We start from the raw sequence: 20862 nt of genomic DNA, 5'->3' as shown, positions 1-20862 counted from the left end.
TCGCCCGTTTCCTGCTTCCCTTCTAAGCTGGTCGTGCTCTCTCTCTCTCTCTTTCCCTCCACTCTAAGCTCAGTGTTTACGAAGGATATTTTCTACCAGCGCTTGGTAGAGGAGAAGCACTGGGTGAAGACTGTGTTAAGGGAGAGTTTTGTTTATTTCTGACCAAAGTTCAATGAAGGAAGCCAAAAATCGCGGTCTGACAATTAAGGTGCAAAATGGGATAACACAGCAGGGGTGTTGGGGTCGGTTTTTCGCGGCATTGTATCCCAAATTAAAAACAAGAGAAAAATTAAAAAGTAAAACCTTGTCTACTAACGCGAGCATTGTTCGTATCAGGGTATGATACTAGACCTTGTCCATGTCGGTGGGTGTAATTCCTTTCTATGTAGGGACATCTTGCCGTTCAACTGTCGCTGATGAATAGTTTTATCACGTCGAGATCATGCTTAACTATTCTTTTAGAAAACTTTTCTTTCCTCCAAATTAAATCTGTGCTCCCGAGGAACACGTGCTCTGTTCCTGGCGGATCTACTACGGGACAGCTAAGATTTTGTAGGCTAACGGTTTTGAAAGCAGCCGGATGAGGTGTCCCCCTGTGTCTCGGGCTGCAACGTACAACTTTTGCTTTTGCATCATCTCCCTGCGGTGAGTTTGTTGGGGTTGCTGCAAGTGAGAAAAAGCAATTCTTCATCTAAGGCCCAATTTCTCTTCCCCCATGCTCTCCAACATGGAGTTATCAACTTTCCGAGCTAAAGTCCCTTGCTTTGGAGCTAGGGGGAGAAGAGATATGATTGGTAGCCTGGTGGGAAAGTTTCTTTGCTCTTTGAAAAACTTTACGGGCCAGGACTGGCGACCACACTTCCGCGAAAATGGCAGGGTGGCGCTGTAAGAGATGTTGAACTTTTACAGCAGATCGGCAAGAATCGAGTGTGATGAAGATTTAAATAACTATGTTAGCGCAGAATCAACTAACCGGAAAATGGAATATTATGATGATGAGTAGGGAACCGGGCGGGCGCGCGTGCCTCGCATCTTGGGTGAAACTATCCCGGGGTTTTTGGTGGTGAATATATTAGGCAAGCGTTCTGCGAAATGTCAGATGGTTGAATTGCCGCTGATAATAGTAAGGTGAAACACTTTGATGTGAGTTTATAAATTAGAACTTCTATAGCCAGGCGTTTAAAAGTTTCTCCTGGCGTTTGCAAACGTGAATCAGGTTGGTGTTAATGGTGTGCAATTTCGCTGCAGCGTATTGCACCATTCAAGAAGAGGTATTAATTACGCAGTTATGAAATTCCAACGAATGCACACCAATTTCATACCGTTGCAGTTGGGTGTTTTGTTTGGAGGTTTTAACAACACATTTGAAGGAGCGTAATAATGCACCGCAAAAACTGATGTAGAATACGGGAGTATGAAAATGTCAGTTCATATTTTCACCGCCTCGTAAATGTTTCTCCCAGCTGGGAAGTATCGTTTTAGTAGCGTGCGTTCCCTCGGTTCATGACTGTTGGCGTTCTAATTTTGTCTAGCATCTTACCATTAGTCTCTCGCTATTGCACGTATAGGAGCTGCTAGTGGTGCCTTTACGACTCCCCACATTCTGAATGCACGCTCAATAATGGTGTCAACAGTCTGTTTTCTAATTCACACACATGTCACAATATTTCGATCTGCACTCGCCATAAAACGGGAACCACGGTTTATGATAAGTTCCTGCTTTTAAGCAGCATAGATGTACTTGGCCAGTGTCCGATTTTGGGTTGTAGAACATTTAGGCATTTGTATAAAAATGTATTTTTTACTACAACTACTATTTGCTTTATAATGTTGATAAGTTTGTGGCAATCATTGGCCGTAATAAACACAATTTCGCAGCTGCTTTACACTCGCCATACTTGCTGGTTTCTATCGTCCAGTAAAATTTTACTGCATCGGTGTGACCTATTTATGTATGTAGGCGTGATGCGTCTCGATCACTGCATGTGGGTGAAAGAACTGTTTGGCTGCATCATGGCCAGTATCATAATTTCTAATTGCCGTCTGCAGAAGGTTTTGTGAAGAAAGTTGTGTGAGTTCGTGTCCTTTTTTAATACAATATCTGTGTTTTAAGTTACAAGTTATAAAATATTTGGATAATTTTTTTTGAATTCAAAATTTTGCCTTTCTTTTTAAAATACCGTTGAAGATTAATGTTTCCTTTAACTTAAAAAAAGTGTTCTTAACAAGCTGGTCTTTTTATGCATAAAAAACCACCTCATTTCATTTGACTTCGTGTGTGTTTGACACAATTAAGCGCCGCGCCGATGAAGCAACTATTGAGCCGTCCGGTCGGCTGCGGCGGCGCATTAACTATATTGCGCACGATTCTTGTCGTTATTTGTTCCGATTTTTGCGCGTGGGAGATCCCGCTTATCCGGCTTTCGGGGTCTCCGTGTGTGCCCAAAGGGTACAAAAGCGCGTCGCCATTCGCGCTGCAGGTCAACCTTTCCTCTTGCACCACACGCACGCACACTGGTTTTGTTCAAGGTTCGAGCTCAACCAAACGGCACTGGTGTGCTGAGCTAATTAAGCGAGCAGATAATATGGAAACCGTTCGGAATGTAACTGCATACAAGGTTGTTACCGGGTGCTACAGCAAGGGTTGGGGATTATGATCTCAGCGGAGCGGTGACGGTGGACATTGGTTAGAATTTATTTAATTCTCTTCTTTCTCCCGGACGGTTTCGTACGCGTGGTGCTAATGCTAGCCTAGGCTAATGCAGCAGTATGATTGGGTGTTGATTTGTCCCTGTAGGTTTGAAAATAAATTGGAATCCTAAAGCGTCGGTATGGTGTTTTCGCCACACACACTAATCAGGCACAAGATTTTCAACATCAGCGTACGAAGCATGCAGCGTGGCTGGCAATTTTCTTCAAGCGTTCTCAGAATAATTATAAAATATCCTACAGCGTTTTAACAGCCACCGAACGGGTCTTGCCGTGGTGCGTTGTTATCACGCGTGGGCGGCTTGATTCCTCCTCATTACATCGACCGTTAGCTGCACAGTACTTCCAGTAGACAATTTTATTAACTTGGGCCGGGCTTGGCTATCGAGCACGAGCAACCGTACAATTCAGCCAGGCTGGGCTGGGAATGTGGATTATTAGGATGGTACGGTTAGGTGAGTCGTTTACTGCTCCCAACGTTTACCTGGTAAAGAACTTTACTTTTATATTCGTATTTCATTCGTCTTTAATGGTAGACTTAATTCGGACGGTCTAGTCTAGCTTGTAGCATGTTTTTTTGGTGTAGTTCTTGGGCATTGAACGCATTGCAGCAGAATTGGATTTCGAAAATTGAATAATAAATTCTTTATTACACAATTGCGAAATTGTAGTTGGCGGACGTAAATTTTATTTGCTCGGGCTTTTAAGATCTTGGGATGAGGTGCAATAATTTTTAGATGGCTCGTATTTTTGCAATGTCTGATATCGAAGTTTTTACGATTGGTTAGATATTTTGCGTTATCATCAACGATGGTTCGAGATCGAGACGGTTTATAACGAATTGTTAAAAAGTCTGGAAAACCCTTAGCACTTCCATGGTTGCCTTAGATTGTTAAGGACTTCACCAAGCAAGATTCAAGAAGATCTTTTCAATTGAAAAGCTATAAAAGCATGCAAAGTTGTAAGCCTATCCCTTACAATACATTAATATCTAAGTAGTTCAAAGCTCCTTTTCCAATTTAGTGCCACAATTGTCTGTAAGCAGCTTTTGTAAAGAATCGTAGAGATTAAGCTTCCTAGAACCCGATCCCAGTTTACTAATAATGGACATCTTCAAGATCTCTTTGATGGTGTTTTAATTGTTTGATACGCTTCTCTTAATTTCCTCCTACATCCACCTGCTGGCCTTGCGGTAATGGGATAAGGTAACGGTCGAATTGTTTTGCTGAGTGAAGAGATTTTCGATTTGAACGAGCCTGCTGCCACTCGAAACGCCATCTTCATCCTCCGATCTACCGTGGATCACCTCACGACGGTGGGTTGGTCGGATGGCTCCTCAAAACTGGAAATGATTGACACTTTCTGCTTGACGACGGCACGAGCTTTATGCAGTGGTAGCAATGGGCGGTTTCTGTCGTTTGCTTTTGCACAGCAAACCGGGGCAAGAAATGGAATGTCTGATTGCGTGCAACGAGCTGGAACCGAGCACGAAATGCTACGGCAAGGCCACATTTTGGTAGCAGAAGGAACCAGTCGCAGCTGATGTCTGGTGATTTACCTTCTTTGCTGTCGATGGGGGTCGTGTGTGTGTGGGACAGAAGCTGTCTTTAATTCTTTACGCGTAATTTGATTAATGACTAACAAATCTGATCCATATCTTTATCTCACCTTGCTTTCTGCGAAGCGAATCGAAGCGTGCGAAGAAAGAGTACGGTAAGCAGATTTTGCCGTGGTGGAGGTGGAGTGTGGACTCCACGCAGACTTTTGAAGTGCGTTAAATGCATCAGAACGCGAGCAAACATTGTAAACAGCAATCTTCTGGTGATGACTTAAAAAACCAACGTTGACAAGTGCCGTATTTTCCAGACTATGTCACGGGCGGGTAGAAATTGTAATCGAACTGTGTGGTCTTAGGCGTGTATGATGTATGCTGTGCGGTAGATCCGGTTCACTATCATCATGCGGTACGCTCCCTAAAGCTGCACCAATTTCCTTTCCAGCGCGGATTGTTTCATGTTACCGAAATGTCTAATGTCGGCATTAAACCAGAAGAGGAAGATAAAAAAAAACCCATATCGCTTCAAGACAATGGCCACGTTCTTACGGGCATATGCCCCCTCATTGCACGAGCTAATGATAATGATAGCGCGTGATTGATGTAGTCTCTAATTCATTTCGAGTGGATTTACCGCCCCGTTTCGGTGAAAGGGATCGGTAAGATTGGGAGCGACACCGGCGGCAACCGGCCGGGAGGATTGCCATTCGTCAGTACAAATAGACCTTCTCCAAACTGACAGCTCCAGCGAGACGGCGACACAAAACCAATAAAGCATTCGGAATGAGCGACAAACTTTGGGATTTAAGCGGTACCGAACGGCGTCCGCCCGTGTCTTTTGACATGGTGGTGCGTTTGCGCGCCACCGACAAGATGGTTGCTGTTCGGTGGTATGGCCCACTGTAATGATGTATGACTGTCTACTGCTATGTGGAAATAATGGAAAATTGCGCCCTCACATCACAGACGGTTAAAATGGGTGTGCTGGGTGCGGTATACGTAGTTGAATTCGTCAGAAATAGAAACACGAGAGCTCGACAAGTTTGGGTGTGATCGATTGAGCCTGTGCCTGTTATCTTGTGTGCTTGAGATGTAGATCAAGTGCATCATTGCGATGAATCGATTCAACAAACGAATGAAAGAATTAACTTGCAATGGCACTGGGAGCGCATTTTCTTGGAAAGTGTGTCCATTGTTATTTTGGCTTTAAATTTATGTCATATAGCCTAGTTTGATGGTACAATCAAGATACTGGAAATAGTTCAGTTTTTACCTAGATCGCCGTATGTTTGAAAGCGATAAATTCTGTTGCTGAAAATAGAAGAGAAACAAAAGTATTTCGCAAACTAAATCGATTGCACCTCATAATCAAGTCTCATAAGAGCAACAAATTGTCAGGGAAAAAGCATACAAGATATAATCGCCGGTAGAGACAAAGCCCATCGAAAGTGAATCTTAATTATAGATTCATTATCCTCCCGTTGTCTGGGAGAATATCTGAAATATCTGGCGATACAGGGCTTCAAAAGCCACAGCCATTTTGTCAGCGGACACGACTTCACGAAACTAATGCTTGACCACCAACATTGCTAGCCACGATGGGCACGGTGTAGAATTAGGATATGTGCGCTGTCGGGAACGGACGACGCACACACATACACACCCCCGAGAGTACATCAAGAGCCGGCGAAGGTGGAATGGGTGTAATTAATCACGATGTTCGACGCACAGTGGAAAGACCTCCCCGAAATGTACCGAAACGCATAAAACATTCGCAGGAAGCGACGCCATGTGATGGAGATTCGTGGTGAGACAGCGACGCTCGCTCGTCGTGTGATATCACGAATCACGACAGCCAACGCACACCATGAGCTGGTGGCCCAAAACGTGCTGTTTTTCATGCGGGTTTTCGTGATGTGAGAACGCACGCATTTCGGTACCGCTGGAGAGTGCTGCGCCAAGATACCCCCTAAGAGCACCATATTGTAACGTAGGTTTCTTAGTCTGAGAAGACGAAGATAGGCATGCATGTCATGGTAGGTGTGTGTGTGTGTTTGGGATAATGGTGTGTTTTCTGGGTGCTGTAGGATACATCTTTCATAGGATGTGTTTTTCCCGAGGCCACCTTTCTTCACTTTTTTCACTTTAGAGTGGTTTATCCACCGACATGTTATCGCATTATGGTACGTGTTTCTCGCTCACTGGTAGCAAACATCTATGAGGAAAAACATAAAGATATGTTGATTGTGTCACCTAAATTGGAGCGCGTTAGAGGACAATTTTCTCTTTAAATAAACATAGGTCATGTGTTGTGTGCGCCCAGAGAAGCAGTAGGAGGGCGTACGTTGTACGGCACGAGATGTGCGAAAGATTTGGATACATACACCTCCACGCTGCCATATCTGTGCTACCACAGCAAAAGACTATTTGGTACTGGTTTTATTGAATTTCAGTTGCTTTGATCTAGCTCCATCTGGAGTTGAAGTGTGTGATTGTTGGCGTCATACACGTCTCTTGTGTTTATTTGTGAAATATACTACTTTTCGCTATTCCCTGTTTTTGGATTTCAACATTTGAAAGAATTTTCAGAAATCGTAGTAAAATTCAAGTTGATGAAAAATTGCACATCCATTTTTTTACTGGTCCTTACAGTACAGCACGGTATGACATCATTCTATGAGAAATTGTTACAAGCCAGACTCGTTTGCGATAGTACGGCTGACATTCAATGCCATCGTCGGTGAATGTACTAGTTGATTCTCGGAACTGTTTATCAAAACTGATACACCATTCGAAAGCCGTAATCAGATCCTGACAAACCGATGAGATTTGTGGAGCACTGTTCATGCAGCAGTACGGTCCGCATTCATTAGTCTCGCAAACGATCCACATGCCCGCGTGCCTTTCCACCGTCTTAGCAACAATGTATAAGAAGTGGTAGCAAAAGAGCATCGATAACTGATGCTAAACAGCGCGAGCGAAGGCAAATCTGTAACGGCGAGAGCGTATGTTGCGATCATTATTTGCATTCGTCTCAAATGTCCAACCGCGTCACGTACGCCACCAGCACTGCTTGCTGCGGGAGTGCCAGTTTGTTGAAGTACGCAGATCACAGTTCTGAAACGGGGTCGTTTTGGCGTAGATAAAAGGTCGAGAAAATTGCCAGCAATAAACCACTCACTTAGAGACGAACAGAAATTGGTTTTTCACCCGCAAACATTGGGGCGACAAAAAAAAAGGGGGAAACCAGGGTAGGGTGGTACCTTTACGTCCAAGACAACACCGTCACCGGACGTCTGGAGACGTCCGGTCCAGGTCAGAAATGACCATTGCACTGTTACATCGCTGCTACATCGTTTCAGATTTTCCGTAGGACGCTTCGTGTACTGTTAGTTGCCGTTTTTTTTTCCTGAAAAGGCTATAAAATTTAGTGCAAAAAGAAGTTATAAATGTTGTGCGGGATTACGTTGAAAGTGTGAGCGGTGAGGTGAACGGGATGTGTAGCAATGAGTAAGTGAAAAGCAGGCAAGTAGTAACTCTCAGGCTCTTGTGTATTCCTTTGGGTATTGCGTCTTTGATCACGATGCAGAGTTGCCGGTGTACCGTGCCTGGGATGTTGCAGGGATGCGGCAGTTGCAGTGACATTGCAGTTGTGTGTTTCTATAGCGTTCTGGTGCTGGGAAATGCTTAGCTTGGCGGAAAATGGGATTGAATTTGAAGCGGATGAAAAATTGCACCAAACAGTGTAGTACCCGCGAGGGCATAGGAAACGCTCGGGGACGCTTGGCAAGTGTTTTGCTTCTGTGCCGTTTCAAGAGAAGACAAGTCAAGTGGGACGGGGAACCGTTCAATCGCATCACTTTTGATAGGATTATGCGAAATTCAATTTTGCAAAAGTGCTCAACGATCTTTGTGTCAAGTGTGATGTTCATTTCCCCTGCCAGAGGAACTAACAGTGAGATGAATTTCTGTAGAATTTATGTTGACTTTTTTTGTGGCGTTTGCGGACCGCAGTGAGGTTTGCAAAACTGTTGAAGGTTAACGAGAAATGTCGTCTTGGGCTATCATTAGTTTTGTACGTCGAGGTTTGCCCTTTTTTTGGTACATCCTTTACACCAACAGGTTTCAATGCGTTTTTCTAGGAGATGTGGCTGGAAGTCATTAAACAGAACCATCCTGTTTACAATGTTTCTGGGAAGCTGAACCCGGCTTGATAGTAGCATAGTAGTTTGCAACGATGAGTGCAGGAGTTTTTGACAGTTTTTCCGAGTGAATAAAAAAGGAAATGATCGTACCAACATCCAGCAACAACCTCTCTCGCAAATGTCGCATCGCCCAGAGGAAGTCATTAAAGTAAAGGTCTCTCGACCTCCGAAGCAAAGGAATGCCATTTATGCCACCCTCATGACCCGTAGCTTGCCCCTCCCTACAAGCACTACAAGGCACATTTTGCCCACTGTACATATACACTCAAGTGGGTTCGTAGCATGCAAACGTTGCTGATTTTTTTAAACATCTTGCACAAAATGACCCCTTTGGTGTGTACCACCTTCGCTATCGACACTATCAGGGTTCGCTTTTTTTTACCATGCTGCAAGGCACAAACCGTCAACACACCGTACCCGGCAGATTCTTTTGGTGAATGAATGGTATGATGGCACGAGAGGTGGTCAGACGGTGGGAGATAAAATAATATCCTCTGCTGACGCCGTGCTCTTGCGAGACCGGTAACATCCGCAGTGGTAGGTCATTTATCATGTGCTTCATGAGCGGTTTGTTTGCTTCCCGGTTTGCAAAATGCTGTAGAAAATAAAACCGTGAAAAAGATTTCCCAAAAAGGAATCTCGGGAAAAAAGGGACATCTCGTACCGGCCTTATACGCTCCGGATAACGTTGTCAGTCAAGTAATCGGGAGGACCAGAGAGTACTCGAAAACACGGGACACCGGTGGTAGCCAGCAGTGGTACTAGTACTTGCAGGTCATCTTTTGTCCTCTCCACTCACCACGCTGGAGTGTAGGCCCTTCCGGTTCGTAGGAACGCAATCGAAAATTTTTATTCAAATATTTACCAAACAAAAATTCGGGAGAGAGTAGTTTTTTTTTTGTCGGTGTTGTTGGCGTCCTTCCTGCCGTGGAGAGTGGGCTGAAAAAGCCTCCGAATGTGATGCGGTCGATAAAAAGGAGCATCCGAGACACGTAAAAAATCTTCACTAAAGGCAGTGAAAAAAGCAAACGATGTCTTATTTGCTCCCATCGTCTGTCCACCCTGCAAGTCATAGGCCACTGCACTGCCAGCAACTTCCTTCTTCGGAAGCACGAGAGGAAGCGGTGTGTAGGTGGGCTTTTTTTTCATTTGCTTCTTGTTCTGTCATGTACAACATGCCGAAACCGTCGGAGTGAGCGAGTCGCCCGACATCCTGATAAATATTTGGTCGATTTATCTTTACACCCCGCACCACGGTGAGTTGCCTACCGTTTTGAGGCGGGCGAAGTTGACTGAATTGTCCTGAAAAAACAAATCCGTTCAAATGAAGACGGAAAGGAAGGACAAACCGACCAGCCCTGTTCCCTTGACTTGTACCAGAATTTTTTTTCCTGCCTCTGTGTGTGTGTTTGATTCCTTTCGTAAACCACTCAAACAACTTAGCTTGGTCGAGAAGTAAAATGGAGCGGGAGGGTAAAAAAAAGCTCGGAGAAATGAACGGAAACAAGTTCTTCTAGGCTAGTCGAAGGCTACCCAACTTCTCCAATGTGACTGATGGGTAAGTGAAGTGATATGGGAAGACAAAAAAAAGGCAAGACGAAATTCTAGAACCATGTTGTGTGTTTACCTGATCGAACCTGAGTGAGGTTAGGTTGTAGTAGCAGCGCGTCGAATGGAAATGATCCGTAACCTGGCCTTTGTCTGATGGAAGACAAATCAGTAAGTAGGAGAGCAGAGGTGGGGATGGTAGATGAGGACGAGCGTGAATGATGTTGTTGACTTTTTCCCTGTTCCAACCATCGTCCGGTGGGCATTTCGGGAAGGTTTTGGAGTTTGTTTAGGCTCGGTGAGGGCGAGCCGGCAATGGGCAGAGTTTGACAGCGCTTGAGACGGTAAGCTCTGGCCATGGACATGTGAGATTTATGAGATTTGTGAGATTTATGTACATTGAATTTCGACCATTGTGGATAGATTTTCATCACTTTTTATCGGCTTCGGGGAATGGTTTCCAGAGCCAGATGGGAGATTTGTTTTTCTGCCTCACCGTCCAATCTGTGATAGCTTTGGACGCATCAATTAGGGTACGTGTTTATGATGGATAACACAAGTTGAGAACTTTTGATTATCTTATGTTTTGACAGATAATAACTTTTTTTTCGTCTAAATTCTCTACTATTTTCAACATGTTAATCAGTCTGCTGTTGGTGTATTCTTTGTGGTATTGACTTAGGTGGTAGATTTATGGATTTAATTTCCCTCAGTAAGTACCCATTTAATCGTGGAATAAGACACACATCATAGAGCTGTTGAAAAAAAGGGTTTTTGTCGAGTGTCTCGTGTAGTAGCTTGTACCGTTTTATGCAACCGTATACTAATTGCTTTTAGTCGTGGTTGCTTGTCTAAGAGCCGCACGTTTTGTGGGTTGGGTCTAGACGCTACCCCAAAAAAAATGGCGACTTTCCTTCGTTGGTCTTGATTTTCCCCGCTAAGTACTTAATTCTCTGCTTGCACAAGCAAGCCAACGTTGCGAATTCATTGAATTATCTCCGTAAATGAGGCTGCCAGCGGCAGCATCATCATCATGACACCGCTTTGGGATGAAAGTTGGAAGTAAGTGTTTTGCCATGCGAAATTAATGGATCAACAGCCATCATGGAATGGTAATTTACCACGGCGTTGCAAACTTTTGCTATTTTAGAAGATTTTAGCATGTTGTTCTTTGCAAAGTGTGAGCGATGTTGTTCCAAGAAAGCTTTTGTTTGCTGCAAACGGTGATGAAAAACAGCCGCTGTTGTTTAGAGGCATTGTTGTAATATCCACAACCATCCGTGAAATTGCCAGCACGATATGAAAGAAACTGTTTCATTAAACTCGTGCAAATGCTTGCGGCTAGAATTTAATCCATGTAAGGTCACGAAAATTGAATGCAAATGACAGTAATGCGCGTGTGTGTGTCCCCTTTGTGTCAACGTTATCGTTGTCATTTGCAGGGTACTTTTCGCAATATCTCTCCACGGCATCTTCCCAATCTACCATCGATGTGAGCATTTGCTTTAGGCGTTCAGGCCAATTCTTGGTGTTCGGGGAGACAATATATTCCACATCCGCTGTGTCGGTATTGCCATGTTCTCGACCCACGCTTTATTTTGTCAGCCATATTTATTTCTGCATTTATCACCCTGGCTTGACTCACGCGGTGTGTGGTGTATGGCGGGTACTTTGGGGCGTACCATAACGAGTCTGAATCGTTCGTATCAGTGCGCTGCCGTCTGTTCACCGACGGCACAAGACGTGTGTCCACTGATGAAAGTGTTGTTTGCAGAAGAACTTTTGAACCACAAGATCCCGGGGTCTTCGGATCTTCGGTGCGTATACGTTGCATTATGGTCCGTGCGACCTCTGGGCTTTGGTCGGGACCCATATCAAGTGTCCGAATGGTGTATGAGGAGAAATTAGGTCTTGCAGAACGGGTTGGTTGTGGTCGGTCGTTGTTTGAGCTTTGCCTGGTCGGTGCGTTTTGTTTGTGGAGTGTCTGTAACCACACGTCTGCAACCACTGTTGTTTTATGTGTTTCCGGGGATTTGGATTTTTATCGTGCTTTATCTTCTGTGGCTTGTGTCGGGGCCGAGCTGGATGCATATTTCTACATTCCCTCGGTAAATTTCTACAACCCCTAGAGCATGAATAGTGGAGCTTACTAGTTTGGAGAATTTCTAGTGCAATTGTTGTCTGCCTTCCGAAAGATAATAATGCTCCGACTTACTACGAGCACGGTCTGCTGGACGTTTCATGATGTGTTGCAGTCCATGAAAAAGTCCCTTGAAGTAACGCTTCCCATATAAAGTCTCGGTACGTTTTACTGCTCGAACTTGCCAATGTACTTGAGCTCGTAAAGTAACAAAAGGTTTTGCTGTGGGAGCGCGCTCAGTTGATTACCTTTTGAGTTACTTCCCAGATTCAGCCGCCGGCAGCGACCTCCATCTAATGGATCGCCGTGTAACGCTGATTTCGAGTATGGGCTCTTTATGGAGATTTCGTTAAGCCACCACACTACCATGTGCGTGGACGTAGCTTATTTTCAGGCACGGTGCGTCATTCGCGAATTATCTATATCTTTTTTTCGCCTTTCCCTTCGAGCAAGAATCGCTCGTATCAGTTCAGTTGGCAAACGTGCTTGCTAAACGGCAGCTACTACTATGGGTTGAAGGCTCTGAGAGAACCGCAGGGTGCGGACGGCGACAGTAATTGTAGATCTGATCCTGGGATTGAGCCTCTTTACAAGTCCATTGCCATGTTAGTTGGCCCTGGTTGGTACGCATTTCATTCGCACAATCCATCGATACCATATGCCATCTTGTTCATGCCCATGTCTGCTGCAACCAGCATCGGGCAGTGTTTCTCGAGACGTGAGCATACCCATCCGGCCAGGTTCTGACAATGTCGCGCTAGATGGTAAAGTTTGCCTTTTTTGGGGCGAGTCGCTCCGTGTGTCAATTGTGGAGCTTGGGATATGGAAATTATCCGGTTGAGAGGCTGCTGCCATCGTCTACATCGTCCCGGGGAAGCCCTGATACACGCAAGGCGGAAGAAAATGTGAGGAAAGAATGTGAGTGGGGCAGCGAAGGGTATGACAAGACTCGAGAGAGATGGATGTGTGCTGATAAAGTGTGCGCACTACATCCCCTTGCTGTAGAAGATGGCGTAATGTAGCGTGATGGTTCTTGTGTGAATGGCTTTTTATTCTTCAGCTGAGCTCGCGCTATGAGTCACAGTTATCAGAAGACGGGAGTCGCTCGTGCGAAGGATGTTGTTTGCTTTACACAGGAAATGGTGAATGGTGTTGGAGGAGTTTGGAAGACATCATTAGTCGAGAGCGGCACCCAAGAGCTAATGTCCGGGAGGGTATAGTAATGAACAGTGGTAATGAATTTAAATTAACTCATCGACTTGACTGCCGTATCTTTGTGATGTATTTCTGATGTGTTTTAGCTAACCGTAGCGAGAAGCCGATCGGTAATGAAATCACGCTGTGCGCTACTGACATCAACGCTCGCGACGCCAGTGAGCTAAATCAAAAGAGCCGTGCTATTATGGTTATTAAAATGTTTCACCGTTGATGTTTTGATGGAAACGAAATTCTGTGCGTCAGCAGCGTTGACAAAATGCTGATGTAAGATCGGTATCAGTTTCGGGTGCTACTCCCCCCCTTACGTGATGACACTGGGGTTTTTGTTTCGTTTTCCCATTCATGTGTGAGATTGCCGTGGAATGCCGAAACATTTCCAAAATCTCGCGCATACCTCACCTTCGCCACCGATATTTATAATCGCTTCGTTCAGAAGTGATCTATGCGTGTGGAAATCTGTACAGAACCCTGAGGAATAGAAAAAAAAAATGTTAAAAAGCGAGAGAAATGTCATGTTCTGTGCAGAGCACCAGCCCGACGTTGATGGTGTCGGTTAGCGCAAACCAAAACCGTTGTAAGGTCTGTGACACCTTTTCTTAACTGGTTGACTGATAGCAACAGCTGCCCGCGGGTCGGGCCCGCTGTTGTCTCGCGCTGCAGTGTGACGTTGACATAGATGGTGGGTTTCTTTTTTCTCTGTGAGGAAGGTTAGCATCAAACGCATGTTGGGCATGGTGTTAGGTTATGTGTCGAGTGAAATTAGGAAATCGTGTAAGGTTTATTTCCAAATCCATCTAGAACATATCACTCAGTAAAGCGCATCGGGTACGGATTATACTACGCCCCATCTTACTATCATGTTTATTTTCTCAAAAAACATTTTGTTATTGCTGTTATGTAGTGCGCTTTAAGGTGAACGATTGCTTATTCCCTTTCAACACTACTTGTTTTGAGAAGGAATAGCTTTATTTTGCTCTAGCCAATTAGTTACCGTCGTCTTGTTTCTTGATGCCGTAACTTTGAGCTTACACCAGATATCTATTTTGCCAAAGGTTTGATGACATTGATGACATGCTGACAGCAAACACTTTGGTAAAATAGGAGCCAATCGATAATAAAAAAAAAAAAAAACACATCACGTCCTTTGTCTCAGGCTTAGTATGAGATGCACAGACTTGTTGCCTGCATCACGGCAAGAATATCGGCTTTTCGGTCTTGTTCACACACCGTCTGTGGAAAGGTTCGACTGGCTGATGTTTGACTTATGCTGTTGATTGAGCTGTCAAGCCGTGCGGCCGTATCGCTCAGTCTGGGTTCTTCCACGAAGAATCGATTCAAGCCAGAACCTTCATCTTCAGATCGTTTTAAGCTCAGCCCTTTTTGGGAAAACATTAGTCCCGAACTGTACGCATCAGTCAGCCGGCCGTAGCTGGTCCAACGGTTGTCTGAGTCCAGCAATGTGTGCTGTCGCACGCGTTGCAAAGCCTAAAACACGGCGGAAATTGATAAATTATCTTTTCCGCATAGTGCGCACGACAGACACTGGTTGCGGATGGAACAGGAAGCATTGTTTTCTGGTGGCAGAAAAGACACATTCAGGAGGCATGTTGTTGAAGGTAGTTTTGCTGAGGTTTGCGTGTGAAGAAACGCTACCTAACGATACAGGTGATTGTTGGTAAAGATTTATCTTTAACCTGATGAAATCGAGAGTAAAATCTGACTGACGTTAAACGAACTTCTTATCTCTTTGGCTGTGATGTCACGCACGATTGTGCGCAGGTTCAGTTGACTTGTTGCCTTCGGTGGCTTTTGAGGAGCTTCCTCGTAGCGAGCAGAAATTCATTGTAAGATTATCTTCCTACGACAGCTTGCCCTCATTTTCCAAATTCAATTGCCCAATTACGCTGATGGAACGCACTGTGATTTTTCACAATTTCGTAACGTTTTAAGTTAATCTAGGGAAATGTCGATGGGATTCTTCTCAGCTTGCTCGCTTGCTTTCCGATCGCGCTAGGACACGACAGGGGGGCCAAGTAGCGTAAAATGAATCGAAAAACATAAGACACCAGCACTAATCATTTCCGTTTCCTTTTCGCTCTTTGTTCTTCTCGTTTCCAGGTGAGTGTCATTTCCGGTGGACCATCGCAGAGCACGGTATCACACACTCCAAACAAACGCACGCACAGGTAGAGCAATCCCAACCTGTAGCAGTTCAGTCTGCTGGTGGGGGCTACATGGGAAATGGGGAATCTTTCTTGCGCGACGTTCCTTACACACGGTGCGTACACTCTCCCTACGGGACGGACGCCGTAAGGTTCCAGCTCGCAAGCCTGTCAAGACGGTTGAGTGCGCACGGACAATTACCGGGCGCGAGGGCAGCGATGGAGTCGGATGAAATCGGCGAAACGAAAGCAAATCGCTGCAATCATGCTGATGCTTATGCGGCCTCCATCATCAGCATCAACGAGATGGGTAAGGTTACGCGGCTCGGGCAGTAATACCGAGGGAAGCGCGGCTCGCTTGTCTGCGGCGTGTGTAACACCGCAAGGGACCATCACTGCCTTGATAAGCGACACAGCGAGTGTTCTCATCAGGCATTTTTTTTTCTCAGCAATGTAGAAGACCCTTCTTCGGCATCTGATTCGATTTGGTGGCCTTCGCCGTCGTCGTTGGGGCATGGTGTGTATCGAAAGCACAAAGAAACAGGGCAAAAACAGCATAACGAAAAAGTATGGCCAAAACAGAAACAAAAATACTAAGAAACGGTATAAATGTTATCTGGATTTGGTTGGATGAATGATTTTTGGGGGTATTTGTGGGGAATTGTTTTGCGTTTCAGACACACTCACTTTTTTTTGCTGTTGCTTCTCTCGGCCATGTTTTGTTATCGTTTGATCCACTGCCACCTCGCCGCCGTCACCTTCATCACCGACACGATCGCAACCCCGTCCTAGTCATCGAAAGACAATGAGTAATTTATTGCGGTTTTATGTAATAATCATGCTCTCGCGCCTTTCCATGCTATGATGGACGACCCAAAGTTTTGGTGAATGAACCAAACCGATTTACGTTTCCTGGCCTGGGTGGCTCACGGGCTGGCTGGCAGGGCAGCAGCAGCGATGCGCTTATGCTTTTCAGTTTGTGTTTCGTGCTGCGGAGCAGAGTAAAAAGAAGTCGGATTATTTACCGGGAGATTGAATTCCAATTTATGGTTCATTGTTTTGAAGTTTTGGGGGATGTTGGTTGTATTGCGACAAAATAAAGAGAGCGAGAGAGATAGGAAAAAATAAAATTTAGGTTAAAGAAATTCGTTTTGATGGACAGATATTTGGGTAGCTAGTTTTACCGTGTTCTGCCTTTCCTGGTTCCTGAGCGATTGTTTTAAGTTCTAGACTTAGAAGTGTGATAAGAATTCTTAAAATCCACTAATAAGTTTATACCGTTTCAATGGCAAACGCTTATCTGTGCCAAGCAAATGTAAACCCTACTTGAAGTATCCGTTTTCTTCTTGCCTAATGATTTCAATTTCTCCTAGCACCAGGTCAAGTCTTGTCTCTTCTCCATTTTATCGATTGGAGTGTTTCCAACGTTCGCCGGCTGTCTCACACATTGTAACGCCTTCTTGTAGCACTCCGGGCATCTTTGGTTTGCCAAAAAATCTAACCATCGTGCGCGGCGCGCTTCCAACCCACAATCAACGTGGCTACCACGGACAGTTGGTGCATTGCCAAAATAATTAAGAAAGAAAACGTGAAATCGATTTTTGTTCGTTCGTAAAATCGAATGTTACGTTGTGGCCTTGTGCGCGTTTCTCGGGCGTGTTTGCTGATGTAAAAAAGCAAAGCCGTATAAATATGCGGCATTGATCTGTTTCGTTTTGTTTTCCCCTATCTATCTCCATCTCGATGGTGTTAAGGTCGATGGCGAAGGTCTTAAGGAATTATCTTTCCAATGATTAAAAAGGAATTAACGTTTTTCTTGCTAGAGAGCGTTCGATTTCCACATGCTTTTTCCTGGATATTAGTACATTTACGCTTACAATTTTTCTTAGATTGGTTTTTATTCTAGATATCAGTCGTTTGGATGGGTTCGTGCGCTACCGACAAAAATCTACGCAAGTGGAAATATCTCTTTGTTCTATGGGGGAAAAAATAATACCGCAGTGCAACACTGTTGCGACGGAACGTTTTTTTTTTTATTTTATGCCAAACGCGAATCAATGCAAAAACAATTGGAAAGTGTGCAAAAAAAAACGAAAAGAAACAACATATAAATACAACACCAAAGCGGCTTCGAATCACCCTTTTACCCTTACTGTCTAGGTCGTTCGAGTAACGCCCACGCAAGGTTTTTTTTGTGGATGTTTGTGGCGATGTAACACAGAAATTTGGTTCATGTTTGATCGATACGACGAATCGTATCCGTAGGCACTAGCGCTACTGCACTGATAGATTTGACTTCATTTGCGTTTACTGCAGTAGTAGACTATTTGTCTGCGAGCGGAAATTGTATTTTCGGTATTGTACACCGGAAAACAGCGACATACTCGAATTCAAACACTGGAACTGGAGGCTTTTTTCCTTGGCCTCCCAAACAATGATTGGATTACACCTGACTCCGGTACGGCGGTAAAAGGATGTTTCAAATACGGCTGCTGTCAAATGTTGGATGCGTAGAGTTGGGGTTTTTGCTGTTTGCCAGCCCTACTGCCCATTAGCTCCAGCTGTTGATGGACACGCCGGTTAAAGCGATACGTCAGCGCTCGTTTATTGACGGGAGATACCGCCAACGATTCCTTCGGCGAGCGCGTGCCCACCCGTTCGTTCGCATTAACATCCACCACATGTCAACTGGCGAGGAGGCCGTTGTCTCCAGGTACGCGTGCATGTGTGCTGTGGGAGGAGGGTTTTTAAAATGCTTTTTTCATCTTCCGAAAAAAAAACACCCGCTCCAGACACATGGCACACCAGCGATCCCACCGGGGCAATGTAGGTCAGGCGATCGGATTCGGTTCTTGTTGTTTTGGCCATCGCGCCTCGAGTTGAACGTACAGCAAATCGGTCGAGTTTTAATGCTGCCGTCGCCAATTCGTACACCGCTGGGTGGTGTGTGCTTTTTCTGCATTTTTATTGTTATTATGATTCAGCTGGAATTGAATGTGCACGCCGGTGTGTTGTGTGTTGGGTAGGAGGAAGTGTTGTAATGGAATTTTGGTTTGATGGATGTGATAGCGCCGCTTATGGCATGTGATAGCAGCAGAAACTGCTACCGGAGGGAGGGTGGTAAAGAAAGTGGAGGTTCACACACGATATGTAAAGAGGGAGCGTTTTTCGCAATACAGCAAAATTTAAATTGTTACAAGCATTGCGCTGCAATGGACGTGGATAGGAAATATTAGAGCAAAAGTCCATCTAAAAAGAATGCACAAACCCGAATTTAAAGAGCTGCACTGTAGCAACTCTTGTAAAACTAACCAATATGACTGTTCGAACGTACAATGCTACCAACATGCGCATTATCCTTAAATTTATCTTGAGTTTTAGTCACCCAAAGATATGATTATGCTGCAACATCTGCACCGGTTTATCAACAACCGTGGGCATGGAGTGTGTGTGTATGCATACATTAATGGTGTCGTTGGTAAAACATTATTATACACAAACAACAACCAGACAACCCTGCACCTGACAGCTGATTCGACCGCGTTTTATGTTTACAGTCAACCGGTGAGCTATTGATGGGCTCTAAAATGATGATGAGACTGCACCGCATAATCATCATTAGCGGCAAGGTTTGACGGGTGGTGGTGGTGGGCCTTGTGTGGTGGGGATGCATCGTGGCTAAATGCAAGTTGCTCGTTTTACCGTGCGTTAATGTGTGGCACAGCCCTGCATGGAACCGACAATGATTACACACGCACACAACGACTTGAGAACGGCGGTGTAATAGACGCTCTAGCATCGAAATTATTTGTGCACGATGTGTGCGGTTTCGTCATTTGGTGGAAGAGGGACAAGATCCGCTGATTCACCTGGCAGAGGCGATCGTTGGAAATTTTTGGAAATGAGGTCATTAGAGAAGATTTCTGTTGGGATGAATGCGATTATCAATGTACGTGTAATTACTGTTTGAATTTCTGAGCAGCTTTTCTAGAACTTGCGATCAAGTTGTTAAAGAACAAAATTTGGTAAAATGAAACCGTCAGTCGTGCGTGTAGTAAGCACCTTTTTTAAATGATAAAATCCATCATAAAATATTTTTCGACACAGCTCGATGTACATACGATGTTCGCCTGTAATCTTTCTCGGCTTCATTTCCATTTAATAAACGATTGTGGTTCCGATTTACATCCAGCGAATGGAAGATGATTCAGTGACATGACGAGAGTTTTTTAATCGATTGTAATTCAATTTCGTTCGTCATGCGCTGCGCACCCACGCATCACCACTCCCACACCCTGGTGGTGGCCCCGATAACGATGACGGTTGGTCCGGACGAAGAAGCACAAAATGTGAAGAAGCGAAAGCAATAAAACATACTCAGAGACATGCATTAAAACATTTTCATTTTCCTATCTTGTCCGACCGATCGACCCAAACATCCATCAAATGGTGAAGTTTGCCAATCAATCCTTCAAAGCCTCTCTCGGTACCATTTTAACCCTTGTGTGCAATGGGCATGAAGAAGGATTGCTCGTTATTTCAATTTCTAAATGAATAGTGCTTAAAGCATATCGTGTTTTGAGAGTATATATGATATATTAACATGAATATCGTAGATTTTAATCGATGAATGTAAAGCTCTTTTAAGTATTTAATATTATTAAACATTACGTGATGGTACAGGAGTTTCGGGACGAAGTAATAGTGTTCTAGCAATTTCTAGACTCTGCTCAGGATGTGTTGGACGATCTCATGGTCATACATTTTTAAGTGCTCTGATAACAGAACCACCATTGCTCTATAATATTCTATCTGTACAATTCTATATTGCAATTGTCCATTCAACGTTGAATCGTGAATTGAAACGCTTGTCAAAATATTATTGACGGAAAGAACATATTAAAAAAGGCTTTACGATATTTCCTTAAAATAGACAAAAAAGTAATTGAAATTTAAATTTTATTCCAATAATTCTGATTGTTTTGTTGATGAAATTTCCAATCAAATAAAATTTCAGTACGCATTCAGGGGTTCAATGACAAGAGCAACAAACTCCGGCGTCTTAAATCTGATGTCATTTTTATGATAAAACTATATTCACGAACGTACGCGAACTTCGTCGAATCTTACCGGTTCGCACTCGCCAATCTTGACGGATGGCTCGTCACATATGCGCAATTTCGTATCGTGAGGTTAAATTTGACTGCGGGAGAAGCCGATCGCGGGCCAACGTGTGATCGTGGGCAAGTGCTGCTGCGTATTGGGATGGGACGTTGAGGCCGGGCTTAGCGATCGGTAATAACGCAACAGGCTTAACGTTGGTCG

At 44.4% G+C, this 20862-nt stretch overlaps 2 protein-coding genes across 2 annotated transcripts in view; one reads left to right on the top strand and one right to left on the bottom strand.

The window, feature by feature from the left end:
• Positions 1-20862, top strand: part of LOC126564149 (box A-binding factor-like) — a 203606-nt gene that overhangs the window by 66140 nt on the left and 116604 nt on the right. The window lies entirely within an intron of this gene.
• Positions 18016-20862, bottom strand: part of LOC126565704 (bolA-like protein 2) — a 139518-nt gene continuing 136671 nt past the window's right edge. Inside the window, exon 4 of the mRNA XM_050222907.1 lies at positions 18016-18026. The gene's annotated coding sequence lies outside the window, so the exon portion shown is untranslated. The remainder of the gene's footprint in view (positions 18027-20862) is intronic.

Source organism: Anopheles maculipalpis, chromosome 3RL, assembly GCF_943734695.1.
Source record: "Anopheles maculipalpis chromosome 3RL, idAnoMacuDA_375_x, whole genome shotgun sequence".
In the NCBI taxonomy this organism is placed as follows: Eukaryota; Metazoa; Arthropoda; class Insecta; order Diptera; family Culicidae; genus Anopheles; species Anopheles maculipalpis.
Note: the sequence above shows the minus strand (reverse complement) of the source record. Positions and strands in the feature narration are given on the sequence as shown.